Genomic DNA, 16,693 nt, shown 5'->3' with positions numbered 1-16,693 from the left:
GCTGCTTAAAGTTTTAAAAGGAAAGGCATTAGTATGTGCTAAAATAGCTAAAATACAAGTTAAACTTTTTTAATAGGGAAGCATGGAATGTAAACATGTGATGTTTGTAAGGAATAAAGTATTAAGTATTCATAAGTCCTTTATTCTGTAAGTGCTCGATTAAAAAAGTACTTAGGACATTTTGGTAACGCTCTATAAATCCAGTCAGAAGTCTTATTTAACTTTAACCGTTTTACCAGGTTGTAGAGAATTGTTTCCGCTTTCAGAATATATAAAAATCTCATTTTCACAAAAAATTGACTTAAGACCTTTTTCCTCCCGAGCACAGAAATAAAGCCATTGTTTATAAGATACTGAGCCTTCGTTTCATGAGGCAGAATGATACAGGTGAACAAAAACCTGTAGTTTACATTGACGAAATATGATTACATACGTATTGTATTCTCCATAAATTATGACTAGGTGTGAATGTGTCAGATGTGTACACTAATGACAATGCGGGACGCGGAATGATTGTTATCCGTGCAGGTGGTGATATGGGATTTATTCCAGGGGTATTTTTTATGTATGAAGTCAAATAAAAATATTTGTAATCATCATTACAAAATGACTATCTGTTATAAAAATGAAGTAAAATGGTTGACGATAGAGTTAATCCCAGAATTGCCAAAGGGAAGCAATGCATTATGGTTATGAATATTGCCCCTTATCACAATAAACAACTCCTTCTACACGTAACTCATTAAAAAGTGATATATAGCAGTGGCTTACAGACAGTGTAGCTTTTGACACGATTGCACAAGATATTAGATGAAGTTTTTGAGTCACTTTAGGATGAAGTAGATTTCATAAGTTAATTAGTATGTTTACTAGGTTATGTTTAGTTGTATCAGGACATTTAATGTTCGAAGCAGAATAAAGAAATAGGTTCCAATAATAATAATAATAATAATAATAATAATAATAATAATAATAATAATAATAATAAAAATGATGGTAACGTTAAGTATTTTATTTAGCACTTCGTTTTGCAGTAATTTTTACGGATCCACTTATGTATTACCGTTTCTGTATGGTGCAGAGTTACACTTATTTCTACAGGAGACTATTAAACACAACGACACGGTCGCGCCCAAGCCGTACGTTTTTCCGCTGTGTCGACTAGTACACGATCTAGAGTTCTAGACCGAGATATCTCATGAGTAGGCTATTTAATCAAACTCGTGCAGGGTGCATGATATGGCTGAGTAATTACTATTGTTGTACAATAGTTAGAACAAATTCCCCAATTGAAATATTGAAAATATTACACTGGACAACACCCAAAAAGTTACGGAAACAAAATAAGCGATTTCTGACTAATTTTGTACTGCTAATGACGAACATGACAGTAAAAATGGATGCAGTGTCTGATTTTCAATGTATAGCATATGTCTGGGATTAGGTCTACTCATTTCAGAAAGAGCGTCAGCGATTTCTCGATCAAGGTTACAGTAAATACCGTACAGAGAAGACAGACTTATGATCCTGAGGGGTCATGTTTGCTTGTATTGTTGGTTTAATTAGGTACAAGACGTTGCTGAGTGGAGACCGGTTTTCGTCTTTGTTTTGAAATAAATTCATAAACTTTTTGTAGTGCTGTGCTTAACCATATATACGTCTCTTTTGCCAGCAGACTCATTTTTAATTCTACATTGTGATAAGTCATAAATATCCAACACACACCAGAACAATGGAGGCTATTTTGGATGCTTCCACGATGAGTCTTAAAGCTGTATTATAACAAAATGGAAACACTTTGCCTTCAGTTCCAATTGGCTACGCAGTCCATATGAAAGAGACATATCAAAATATGAGAGATATTTTAAATTACATTATGACATATTAAAGTGGCAAATATGTGGCGATGTGGTTACGATTCTTCTTGGCTTATAACAAGGGTTTACAAAATATTGCTGTTTCGTATGTTAATGGGACAGCCATGTTAAGGCTTTTGCACTACAAAAGGAAAGACTGGAACCAGGAACGAAGAACATAAAACAGCAGTCATTGATTGAATCTACAAAAATTTTGCTCCCTCTATTACACATCAAACTGGGATTGATTAAAAATTTCGTAAAAGCATTAGATCGTGAAAGACCAGTGTTCAGATATGTACATTCAAAATTTCCAAGGATAAATACAGCTAAAATTAATGCAGAAATTTTAAAAGGACCCCAAGTCAGAGAACTCTTTTCAGATCAACATTTCGATAGACTTCTGACAAGAAAATAACGTGCTGCTTGGGATTCTTACAGAACGGTCGCCTCATATTTCCTAGGAACCGTCGTGCTCCAAACTATAGAGAAATAGCGGATAATATTTTGCTGGCTTATCATCAAATGGGTTGCAATATGTCCTTGAAGATACATTTTCTTCACTTTCATTTGGACTTTTCCCTTGAAAATTGTGGTGCAGTTTCTGTTGAACATGGAGAGCGCTTTCACCAGACAATTTCAACATTCGAAAGACGATTTCAGGGTAAATGGAGTATATCCATGTTAGCTGATTATTGCTGGTCGGTAGTGAGGGATGCTCCCGAGGTTCAGTATAGCAGATAGCTAAAAAGAGACGTCTGTAATAATAATTGAAGTAAGCCTAGCCGAATATGTTTAGGAAAATACCATTTTTTATCTGTTCATTTCTTCCTCAAATTACAAGAAAAGTAGACCACATCTGACAATTTTATTACCATATTCATGTCCAGCATGAAAAAATACATCGAATTCAAATGTTTTCGTTTCCGTAACAGAAAAAAAGTTCAATTTTGTGTCCAGTGTTATTAGTAGAGAACGATAGAAGCGGTTGGGTGAACACAATTCTTAAAGAAAGAGAAAAACATGAGAGTTTTTTACTCTGTTCCAAAGTCTGATGGAGCAACCACTTAAATTTTGTCAGTATTTTAGAATGGGATCCGAGACGTTCTGGTTCTAAGAAATCAGTTTCTCATTATCAACCATTTCATTAAAGAAGACAATGATCAGAGCGTTTTGCTTAGCAACAAACTGCAGAGTGGCGTAGGCATATATGACCGGAAAAAAACAAAATTATTAAACCGTCAATGTGTAAAACTAATCTGTGCACGCCAGTCTAATATGGCTCTATTGTGACTGTCTCTACTTACCTCACTCCACTTGGTTTGTTCTACTGTTGTTGGTAATGAATGTAAATGTAAAATATCGCCAAATACTGATTCAGTATGGCCAGCCTATCACGGTAGTCACTACACTGAGCTTCATCAGAGACTATTAGGAGACAGTGAAACATCAGCTTTTTCGACCGTGAAAACAGATAGAGACAGAAATCTGATCTTTGGTAGCAAATTATTAGCTGATTGAGCAATGGCTGTGCATGAACTGTCCAGAATTTTTACCTGGGATTCTAGCGTGGAAATTTTTCAGTACCTATCCCTTCAGGTACCAGTATGTATCAACAAAGAATTTTAGTCACGTAACCTGTTTTGTTATAAATATAACTTGATTCTGTCTCTTACTTCAGTGGTTATTGCCACGCTTCTCGTACCCATCTTCTTGAGACTTCTGGGCGATGAGAAAAGGGAATAAGTGCGAGACGGCGTGCAAGGTAGTGTCATTTTAGACCTGGTGGGTGATTACATTAAAGCAGTGGGTAAAACGAAATGTAATTTCCATTTTGTTTCACAGGGACACAATATTAGCGACACTGCGATCGTGTTAAAGAGTGTATAAATAAGACGGAAAAAGGAAGACGATGGCGTCTGTGGATGTGATAATGATGACGCTTGACATAGTCTGCAAATTGAAAGCGACGCATTGAAGAAAAGGGAAGAAATGTTGACTGCGGAGGAAGAGAGAGTGGAAGAAAGACTTAAAAATACTTCCTGCCAACTCTGCTAAATCAGAATTTGCAAAACCTGCAGAATCACATACTAAACGCTTGACAAAAAAAGAAAGAAACAGTCAAGTATTCCCTGCTGAAAAGCAGTCAACCAACATTTACCTTAATTTAGAGATCCATTATGCTGAACTGCGAATCATTTCCACTACTGTTTATGATCAAAAAGCAAAGAATTCTATCGCATACAGATCTGTGGAATTTATAGTAGGCCTAAATAGCGGTTGTTCGAATATTTGCTTTTCTCCTGCTAGTTCTTTTTTATGAACCTGTCATCATCAAACTAGTTAAATATAGCCTGTATATTTTAAGAACCGATAAATGTAGATTTTTCTTCAATTATGCATAAATGTACGAGCTCTTTTTTTTTTGTAAAATATTAAATAGAAGAAATAGTATATACTTTCCACTAGCTGTGGAGAGTCCAATGTCTTAGGAGTGAAGAAGACAATAATGATATCTTTGTTAAACTCTTGCACTTGTGTGCATATGGAACTGTGCGAAAGAATGCTCATCTACGAGGGTCACTCCAAAAGTAATCGACAATATTTTTTTTATTTATTTTTTATTCTACATCTTTGCAATTTATGGATGTCATAGATACATCCTTCCCGCTTGTATTCAAATTTAATTTAAATCGTTCCCGTGAGTGGCACCATCATAGCGCTCTTTCAAGATGGCTGCTGTACTTAATATTCGTCAGATGAAACGTGTTGTTATCGAGTTCCTGTGCTGTGAGAACGAAACAGTGGGAAACATTCACAAGAGGTTGAAAAAATTGTAGGAAGATGTAGCTGACATTCGCAGTACAGTTAGTCGGTGGGCAAGCAGATTTTCTAGTGAAAGAGGGCACACCAATATTCGGGATACTCCTCGCAGCGGCAGACCTTGCACTGCACGAAGTCCTGACAACGTGCAGTACGTTAAGAACATGTTTGTGGCTGACAAACGCATAACAGTGTAAGAATTGTCACTCCAAGTTGGAATAGGAGAAACAAGAGTGTGCAGAATATTAAAAAAGTTTTATGCCAGGTGGATTCCGAGAATGTTGACAGAAGCCCACAAAGAAACCAGAAAAACAGTGTGCAGCAAACTTTTGGACCAGTATGAGAATGGTGGAGATGACTTTCTTGCAAGAATTGTGACAGGAGAGGAAACATGGCTCCACCACTTTGAACAGGAGACAAAGAGACAGACAATGGAGTGGCATCATGCAAATTCACCAAAGAAAAGGAATTCAACACTGCTCCTTCGGCAGGAAAAGTTATGGGTACTGTGTTTTTCGATTCAGAAGGACTCTTGTTTGTGGACATCATGCCACACGGAATAAACATTAATTCTGACCCATATGTGGCAACTCTCAAGAAACTTCAAGCTCGACTGAGTAATGTTCGACCACATCGGGAGACGCAGGATGTTCTGCTATTGCACGACAACGCACAGCCATAATATATCAGTCACAAAACCACAGACTAGATCAGAAAATTCAGATAGACAACACTGAAACAGCCGACTTACAGTCCTGATCTGGGTCCTATGCGATTACCATCTCTTTGGTAAACTGAAGAATCCCTTCGCGGAACGTAGTTTGACGACTCCCTCGTGCACGCTGTTAAAGAGTGGCTCAGATGTGTTGGTCCAGACAGGCAGTTGTAAGAGACGGGAATTATGTGGAAAAGTGACATTTTGTTCCTAAAGGATGTGTATAAATTTTGTGAAAATAGGATAAAATGTCATTTTTTAAATAAATGTTGTGCATTACTTTTGGAGTGACCCTCGTATATGTATTATATTGTATAGTCAGGTCCATTACGCATACAATCTCCGGGAGTCTGAGAGGATACAAGCGAATGACTCTACAAGCGACCTTTCAGGACTGTAAAAATCACAAAGATGAAATAGCAGGCCCTAACATTCACCAGATTACGTAGATCGATTTTTGTAAACATGTAGGCTCCCATCACGTATAATTAACGATAGACACAATTAACGTCACACCAAGTGTCCATTCGAACTAGGGACACAGTAGTGAACTTTGTATTGGCAAGCTTTAACTGACTAAATCGTATTCATTTGACATCACCTAATCTCGTATACTTGTCGCTTACTCTGAAACCACACTTCTGTTTTAAGTAAATGATATTATATGAAAGTAAGGGAAGGGAAGGGTAAGATGAAATTAATAATGTTGGAGTCCAACACCTGTGGAGTAACGACTAGCGCGTCTGGCCGTGAAACTAGGTGGCCCGAGTTCCAACCCCGGTCGGGACAAGTTACCTGGTTGAGGTTTTTCCGGGGTATTCCCTCAAACCAATATGAGCAAATGCTGCGTAGCTATCGATGCTTGACCCCGGACTCATTTTACCGGTATTATCATCTTCATTTCATTGGACGCTAAATAACCTGAGATGTTAATAGAGCGTCGTAAAATAACCCACTAAAAATAAACGAATGTTGGCAGGATGAAATTTGGGAACGGAGGGATAATGGGCTTGACTTTCACTTGTAGAGGAAGTGTTACAAATATGTAAATTGTGTGATATACGACTTGACATGAGTTATATTCTAGCGGAAGCCTTCAGAATTACTACGCAGTGATACTCTCTTTCGAGGGAATGTGTTAGTTTTTAGTCAGAAGCTGAACTGTTGATACGTTTATCATTAATGCGTTTTTGAGGAAAGAGAAAATTTTGGCGGTAAGTTCTTTTCATGAATGACTATACATTGTTTTTCCTCAATGACAGAATTATCTACGTTATATAATTTATGTTTAATTGATTTCGTTTTTAAATTATGATAAGTTTTGAGGTTATGACTTACAACATCAATGTGTCACAAATACGAAATACTAGTATTATTAGTACCGTAGTTTCCCCTAACTATGGACCACATTTTTCACATTTTTCTTTGTATATTGAGTACTATTCATCCAGATTAAGTGAAATTTTGGCTTCGGATTCTTGTAAGTATGTATTAAATAGATATTGACATATGTGTTTGAAAGTATTTAATTACAAGTGTTAAAGAAACTATAATAAGCATTAGTAGATAGTTGTATTCTGAGTTGCCCAACTATGGTCCACTCATACATTCATGCTTGAAAGTATGAATGGACTATAGCTGGAGCTGTAATTATTCGTAAATCAATACATTGAATTTCTGATTTAAGTGTAGAAACATAATCTACCAAAGAAATATTAGAAATAAATGAAAACTACAATCACCGGGAGGGGGGAACCGGGCCACCTAAAGTTTCTCATTTTTTATGAGGTGAGAATAAGAAAACGCATTATGAAATGAAGAAAACTTTGATTTCCATAAAAAAAAATATATTATGACGTGTTGTTATATCCAACGCCAAACAGTGGATACAATTAAAAGTTGTAAAAGCTTACAAATTGTATCAAATTTCTTCCAAATGTTCAACTGATTTTGTGGCCACCCATGTGTTCCTAATTGCGGGTATTACCTCCCCGTGACTGTTTGAATGCTATCATTCGCCGATTCAACCCTTCGATCAGATTCTGGATGACACTCTGGTCGATTCTATTCCATTCTTTATTTAGAACATTTCGGAGCTGATGTAAGTTGCTGTGAGGAGGTAGGCGACTTCTAACTCGCTTCCCTAGCATTCCCCACACATGTTCAATAGGATTTATGTCAGGACATCTTACTGGCCATACCATGCTATTCAATCCAACGTCGTGAAGGAACTCACCCACGATCCTTGTAGCCTGAGGGCGAGCATTCGCATGCAATAATAGGAACTTTTCAAAAAATAAGTGGGAAATATGGTACCACATGTTCACTTAGACCCTCTTCGATGTATCTTGGAGCAGTCAAAGCACCTCCATTAATGAAAACAAGTTCTGTGTGACCTTCATACGAAATGCCACCCCATACAATTACTGATCCAAATTGGAAACTGACAAGTGAACTGAAGGTACATGGAGAAAGACGTTCTCCACACTCTTTCACGTCCATTTGTAAACTAAATCTCGATTCATCTGTGAAGAGCACTCGTTGCCACTCCCCCAGGTTCCAATTAGCATGATTGTGAGCAAAACGTAATCGTTCAATATGATGTTGCTGGAGCAATTCTGGGCCTTTAGCTGGTCTTCTGGATTTCAGCCCACATTCATCCAGACGTCTGCTTACAGTTCTCTCATTAACGTTAACTTGTCTTATATCCTGGAAGGCTCTTCTGGTCTCAATAGCTGTGGAATGGCGATCTCTTAATGTGTTTAGGACAATAAAATAGTCGTCACGAGCAGAAGTTACTCGTTTTCTCACTGAACCGTGTCTCCTGAAATAATCTCCTGTCTCTCTAAAGCGACTGTACACCCGTTGTATGGTCGATCGAGAAATCCCAACAACTGCAGCCACATTACGCTGACTATTCGCATCTTCTATCAATGCAACCACTTTTGCTGAATCGGTAGGACTTAGCGATATTTGTATACAATGAAGTACTCCAATACTGCCTCAAAAGAGCTTACGAGTCTGTAGGCTTCTTCAGTTTAGTTTGAAATGAGTCTGAGAAGTTTAGACATAATATTGCAAGAAGAATGAATCTTCTTTTCAGATCATTGGTGGCTATTACGTACATTGTTATGTATCACAAAATAAATGAATGACTAAATAAATCTCAGCACACCTACAGTTATTTAAAAATTCCTACAATTTTCAAAAATTGTAAAGAAAATGTAGTTGGCCCGTGTTTTTTTTTTTTTTTTTTTTTGTCGGTGAGTGTATATTAAAGAACAAAAGTACGGCATCAAAATTAACTAACACATTTGCATCAAAGTAATTATGCACATCAATTCACTGATAATGCTTATTTACCATACTGAGAACTACATTCAGTAGGCCTATTCCGATCCTTTGAATCTCCACTTTTCTCGTAATTCTGAAATTGAAAATAGATCTCTCTTTTTCGAGACGCATATGTGATCTTCATTTTGTTTTAATATGTTTTCTTTTCTATAAAATAAAATGTCTTCCACTTCTCGCCACTTCAGTAATTGCCGTTCTTGCCATACATGAAACAACAGCTCCATTGTTCTCACTTTTGAAACTTTTCCTGGCCACAATTCCTCCTCATAAGTAAGACCACATAACTACGTGCCTTTAGCATTAATTTACCAGATCTCGTCTTCTTTTCCACGTCTGACTCACTGTCTGTAAATATGGGGAGAACACCGGAAACATCATAATCTGTATCCAATTCAATTTCAGAGCTCTCATAGTCACATACAGGGACGGTTGTTTTCCTTCTACCCTGAAGTTTTCGTTTTACCGGACCATCATGCGTGCTAGTACCATTGATGCTGGAACAGCCTGTATCTTTATTTACTGGACTATAATATTAAATGGTGTTTTAGAATATACTGAGATACCGTATTTGCATAAGTAAATAATTACATTGATCACATTTTATTAAAACAAATATTTCAAAATGAAATACAACTATGGTCCACGAAAAATTGTGGTACATAGTTGAGGACTGACTTGTAGCCTTGATGTTAAACACTTTTCACGCAGAGTCCTTAACCTCTGCCAGTCTAATTATTATGTGAAAGTAAACACTATATAGCCAGGTTTAATTGTACAAACAATCATCATCTATAAATTACTAGTTCTACAGAGGAGAGCTTAATAAAACAGACAAACACAAACTGAATGATTTCGTGTCTTCACACGTTCAATACAACGATTCACACTGACCTTGTTAACCCATTAACGCACAGTGATCTATTTATAGACCCTTGCACACTCGACTACATTAGATTTTTTTATTGGCGCCCCATTGATTCAATATTAATGATCATCATAAATATATCATGTAAGATGTTAACTAAACTTGCCAACATTTTATCCTCCTTCAAAAATAAGAATTCATTAAGGTATCTTGGTTCGAATTAGTTAGGTATAAAATGATGTCGCACTATGTAAAGAATATAATTAATTTTCCGTATTATAATGTATCGATATTGTTATTGATTTGTGATTTAGTAGTGTCAAGGTTACTACTACTGTTGCATCGCACAAGAAAAACACAGATTTATGTAAAAGGATTGGAGCAATATGAACTGAAACGGCTGCGGTCTATAAATAGACCGCTGGGCACTTATGATATCACGTGAATATACAGTAACAGTGGAGAATGGTGTGTCATTGTACCCTGTACCGCAACAGTTGATATCAGGAAGTGGCTGTCGGCAGTAGTACTGTGCTATTGCAAGTAGATTAGCATCTGAAAGATGATTAGCACCTATTCGATCCCCAGAACGTGTTATTGTATGCCCTAAATTGGAAATAAATGTGATACGGTGTACGTCTGCAGTGTATACATTTTTGAACAATGGATATATTCCTTTTTACTTCTAAGTACAGCGGTCTATAAAATATGCAATAATACTTCTCGACCAATAAAGAAAACCATGCATCCTATTTTCACCAACATATTATAACAGTAAACAGGAAAAAATGCAATATTGTAATGGTACGATATATTGCTGTCCCGTGCTGTGGCGTCGTGGTCTAAAGGATCCTGTCTAGGACTCGTGTTACAGAATGCACGCTGATTCGAGTCCTCATGGGGGAAGAAATTGTCATGAAATTTCGGTCAGTGTATGGGACCGGTGCCCACCCAGCATCGTGATGCACTTAGGTAGCGAAAATCCGGTTTCGCAAACCAGCTATGACGGCTGGGAGGATCATCGTGCTAACCACACGATACTTACATTCTGATTGGATGATCGTCCACCCCTGCTTCGGCATGTGGACGTGAGGTCAGCAGCCGACTAGTCGGTCTTGGCTCTTCATGGGCTGTAGCGCCAAGGGTTTACTTTTTTACGATATATTGCTTCATTTTCTTTCGTAATATTATGTCAGATGGTATTTTGACTAATTTCTTCTGTGGCCAACATCACATTGAGGTTTTCTATTCCTTGTGTAAAAAATCTCTGGTAAGGACACAGCTGAAATGACGTCAGTAATAGGCACGACTTAGTCTTAGGCAGCAGAGTTGTGCTGAATATGCTCGATTGCATTGTACATCCTCGGGCTCACGACACATAATTTGATAATTTTTTTTTATAAGTAGAGACCTTTTGCTCCACCTTCAGGATCTTGGTTTCCGGGCTACAGAAACTGTGAGAGAAAACAGAATGGATGCCTTTACTCTTCAGGATACGAAATTACTACAGAATGCAGTACGAAAGTCCTACGATTATACATTTGACACTAATAGTGAAATTATGTTCGTGAAGTGGGATGACAACAGATGTGTACCTGTAGGATCAAACTTTGATGCAGGGGCTTCTGCAAGCAGGTGGGACAGAAATGTAAGACAGAATATAAGTGTGCAGCAACCATAGGTCATATTTTTTAGTAGGTTATTTTATGACGCTTTATCAACATCTTAGGTTATTTAGCGTCTGTATGAGATGAAGATAATAATGACAGTGAAATGAGTCCGGGGTCCAGCACCGAAAGTTACTCAGCATTTTCTTATATTGGGTTGAGAGAAAACTCCGGAAAAATCTCAACCAGGTAACTTGCCCCGACCGGAATCGAACCCGGGCCACCTGGTTTCGTGGCCAGATGCGCTAACCGTTACTTCACAGGTCATAAAGAAATACGGTAAGTACATGGGTGGAGTGGACCATCATAATTGGTTAGCAGGGAAATATGCCACTTCAATCCATGGAAAAAAAAAAGTGGTACTGAGATCTCTTTGTCAGAATCCTGGATATGGCTATAGTAAATGGTTGGATTATCTACAGAGAAATATATGGACGAGACTCCCTGGACCTACTTGAATTCCGACGATGCTTGGCTGTTCAATATCTCTAGATGTTTTCGAACTGCAAGAGAATGGAGCGCCCTATTTCATCACCTCGAGGAGTGAAATTTGGTATGAGTATAGATAGTAGAGGTCATTTCATGGCAAAAAGACCCTCTCAGAAACACTGCCGGATGGAATGGTGTAAATGCAGACCAGTAACATTCCGCAAGAAGTGTGATGAAACTATCTGTCAAAGATGCTTCGAGCCTTACCACACTCGGTAAAGACAGATATTACTAAAATAAATGTGTTTCATTATTGCTGTAGCATTGTATTGTTGCATTAAATACTAAAATTGTCATAAATAAATTTATTGATATTGGTGTAAATGTTTCAGATTATACTACATTAAATACACTAAAAATATATTTACTTTATTACAAATGAATACGCAGATATCATAAGTGCCCAGCGGTCTATTTATAGACCGGGTGATTTTCAGTTACTTGGTGCAAGGCAGAATAAACAAAACATATTCTTGGCATCTTATGGATTAAATTTATGAAATAGATATATTATTTTCGTTTTTTTTAACTAAAAATAATTTGGGCGTTAATGGGTTAAGCATCCATATCATTACCACATGTAATGGTAGATGGAAGCACACTATGGGGAACATAATTCCATCACAGTGGCGCCTCAAATGGCGATCACCGAACTCTTGGGGGACTAAGTAATACATAATGCATTTTGGACCATAGGTATGGGAAATGACGGTATTCCATCTTTATACCCTAGTTTTCTGTTTCGTTACTAGTGTTGGCACCTGGAGGAGGAGGGAAAACCTCACCTTCTAAGAGACTTAGTGGAATGAAAAGACAATGCAAGAAGCCATCAAACAAGTTCGAAAAAGGACGTAAGAGACGATTCATCTGGATTCAGTATTACGGTTGGAAAAGCAACTAACGAAGATGCTGAATGCTTGTTCTGTGCTTTTCTTAGTAGAGGACATTTTGACTTCGCAATTTTGTTAATTTTGTAACTTATTAACAGTATTCCATATTTGTATCTCTATCTTTATGAAGGAAATTGTTAGATTTTGAGGAAATCATTTTTTTTTAATATATTATAACTAAAGCGCGGACCTCGTTGCCTTTTCATTGCTGCTGCCGCGATACAAGTTGTCTGCACAAGGGCTATACCGAGAGTCTGACGTCACGTCCACATCACTCGCGATAGGTACGGCGTCTGGACGCATTCTCAATACGTACAGCAGTCGGTCGGGCACGTGTAGATCGTGCAGAGTTGTAAACAAGAGTGCCAGTAATGTCAGATGTAAAGAAACAGAAGTTGTTACAATATGTGGAGGAATTTGGCCGTGATTATTTCACTGTGCAATTAGTAAATATATTTTTCAAAGTATGCCATATACAGTTTAAAGGCCACAGAAAATTTTTCATCCAAAAGCACTGAAAGTCTAAACAACATAAAAAAATTATAACGCTGTTTGGCAGACATGATAAACCATCGAGTTCAAATTCATATAAGCCTACTCAGAGAGAGTTTTGTAACGACCTCTGCAATATGATAGTAAGTTGCAATATTCCGTTACACAAGTTACACAATGCTACTTTCAAATCATTTCTGCAGAAATATACTGGGCGAAACGTTCCATGCGAGTCAACTCTACGCAAAAGATATTTATCCCCGTGCTATGACCATGTCATCAACAGCATTAGGAAATCTGTCGCAAATAATAAAATATGGGTTTTGATAGACGAAACGGCAGATGTATAAGGAAGATCTATTGGCAATGTTATTGCTGGATTATTATCTCCGGACAAACCTTCACAAAAATACTTGTTAACAACCGAGGTGCTTACTGCAGTAAACAGTTCTACAATTGGTACTCTCTTTGAGACTACTATGAATCTTTTGTGCCCTGATAGAATACAAAGAGAAAATGTCCTTTTTTGACCGGTGCTGCAGCATACATGCTAAAAGCAGCACGCCAAATTCGGACTAGATATCCAAACCTGCTACATTTAACTTGCTTGGTCCATGGTCTGCATACGGTAGCTGAGGAAATCAGGTCGTTATTCCCTGATAAACACAGCTTAATCTCCAACGGGAAGAAAATCTTTTTGAAGTCCCCGTCTCGAAAACAGCAATTCAAAGATATCATACCAGGGATTTCTTTGCCTCACAGCCCATTTTAATTCGGTGGGGAACTTGGTTGAAGGCGGCGTCGTACTATTGTGAACACTACAAGGAAGTCCGTGGTGTAATACAATCATTTGATGATGAAGCGAGTACGTCAATAAAGGTTGCAAAGTCGTTATTTTTGGAACCACTTTATGAAGATCTTTTGTACATAAAAGATGTTTACAAAAATATTCCCACAACTATAAAACAACTGAATCGTCAACCCTCGAAATGTTCAGTGGCCTCCAACTCGTAGAACATTTGTACCAAAGTCTGTGTGAAGCAAAACCACATCCAAGTTTGGAACCGGGTAAGACGAAATTTGGGATAGTGTTGAAAAAGAACTGTGCATTTCCAGCAATGTGTGAAATAAGAGATATTTTGTCGGTTAATGGCGAGCCCTCAGATGATACATGTGACAGCTCATATTTTCGATTCGCACCACTCACGTCTTGCGATGTGGAACGCACATTTTCTCAGTTCAAAATGTTTCTAAGTGATAGGCGAAGAGGTTTTTCTTTCGATACTTTACGTAAATATATTGTTCTTTATTGTAATGGAACTGTGGACGCATCAATAGGTGAATCATAAATGAAAACTGTTGTACAGTATTGCATTCTATTAATAATATAATGTTATTAAAGTTCAAAGGATGTGTTACAATGCATTTATTTACAACAACGCTGTCATGTAAAGAAGGTGCAACTTTGTCCTTCACCGCACTGAACCTGTACAACGGAGGGAACGTCCGTATCTTCCCCTCCCATCACACAACAAGCTAGGCATACACCACACTATCCAAGCGCAGGTAACTTATGAGCGCGGGCAATGAAGACCGTGCTTTACTTATAACATCTTACGAACCTGTAAGTTCGGTGTACCATTCACAGGAAGATTCGGCAGTAAACAGGACGATACTTTGCGTTCGGTATTCAAAACATGTAGGTTCTAAAACGAAACAACAAAATGGATTATCTGTTACACTTCCTCCATCATTTTTGCTGGATCTGTTAGAATGAGATGTTCTTCAGCACGGGATAGATCCAACAGAACGCAGGGAAATCTGTCTGTCGGATTCCTTATCAAGGGCTATTTTCCGAGAATTGATGGATCTAATAGATAGATTCCCCCTTCCCATGTCTTCCATGATGATGAAGGTGATAAGTATCTTCACACGAAGCAAATAGGCATATTACATTCTCCCAACACAATAATATAGTCCAGTCAACATATTACGCCGCCTACTTGTTCGACTATTCTGATATGTTGCTAGCTTAATGATTTAAAACCTATTTTTCCCCCCCGTATTTATAAACTTCTGTTCGTGTTGTAGAATATGAATACTATATACCCAAATAATAAATTAGTGAAATATATTAAGGCCAAACAAAATATCTAAGCTATTTATATATTTATGCAGTTGTCAATTTATTATATCAGTCACTATATTTTATTATGCGTTCCCATAACAAACTTTCGTTTGTCAATGATAAGACTACTTTTACTGACAATTTCGTATTATATGAGGCATTTTTGTGTATTATTTATAATATATAGATTGTGAAATAATTCGTATAACCAAAGAAAACAAGTACTTGGGATGGGTTTTACTTTCAGTAGTCTATTGTCCTATTTCTTCTCTTGTTCTCTTATGGGGAGTAATAAATTGCGCAATACAGATCCTTCACCTCAGAAATAAGAATTCTCCTCCATAATGATGATAAAAGGCTTGTCATTGCCATTCCACGAAACTGAGAATAATTAATTTTAATTGTGAATCTGGTAACTTATGATATTATCTCTAGTATGCATTAATTCATTTACTCGCTTTATTGACGTCGTACAAAATTTTGTCCAATATTCTTTTGAGAAGATTAACTCCATATGTAGATGAAATAATTGGGGATCATCAGTGTGGTTTTAGGCCTAATAGATCAACTATTGACCAGATATTTTGTATTCGTCAGATAATGGAGAAAAAATGGGAGTATAACGGTACAGTGCATCAGTTAATCATAGATTTCAAAAAAGGCATATGACTCGGTTAAGGGAGAAGTTTTATATGATATTCTTATTGAATTTGGTATTCCCAAGAAAATAGTTCGATTAATTAAAATGTGTCTCAGTGAAACGTACAGCAGAGTTCATATAGGTCAGTTTCTGTCAGATGCGTTTCCAATTCACTATGGGCTAAAGCAAGGAGATGCACTATCACACTTACTTTTTAACTTTACTCTAGATAATGCCATTAGGAAAGTCCAGGATAAAAGAGAGGGTTTGGAATTGAACGGGTTACATCAGCTTCTTGTCTATGCGGATGACGTGAATATGTTAGGAGAAAATCCACAAACGATTAGGGAAAACACGGAAATTTTACTGGAAGCAAGTAAAGAGATAGGTTTGGAAGTAAATCCCGAAAAGACAAAGTATAAGATTATGTCTCATGATCAGAATATTGTACGAAATGGAAATATAAAAATTGGAAATTTATCTTTCGAAGAGGTGGAGAAGTTCATATATCTTGGAGCAACAGTAACAAATATAAATGATACTCGGGAGGAAATTAAACACAGAATTAATATAGGAAATGCCTGTTACTATTCGGTTGAGAAGCTTTTATCATCCAGTCTGCTGTCAAAAAATATGAAAATTAGAATTTATAAAACAGTTATATTACCGGTTGTTCTTTATGGTTGTGACACTTGGACTCTCACTTTCAGAGAGGAACATAGGTTAAGGGTGTTTGAGAATTAGGTGCTTAGGAAAATATTTGGAGCTAAGAGG

Source organism: Periplaneta americana, chromosome 2 (genome assembly GCF_040183065.1).
Source record: "Periplaneta americana isolate PAMFEO1 chromosome 2, P.americana_PAMFEO1_priV1, whole genome shotgun sequence".
Taxonomy (NCBI): domain Eukaryota; kingdom Metazoa; phylum Arthropoda; class Insecta; order Blattodea; family Blattidae; genus Periplaneta; species Periplaneta americana.
This window is presented reverse-complemented; position numbering follows the sequence as displayed.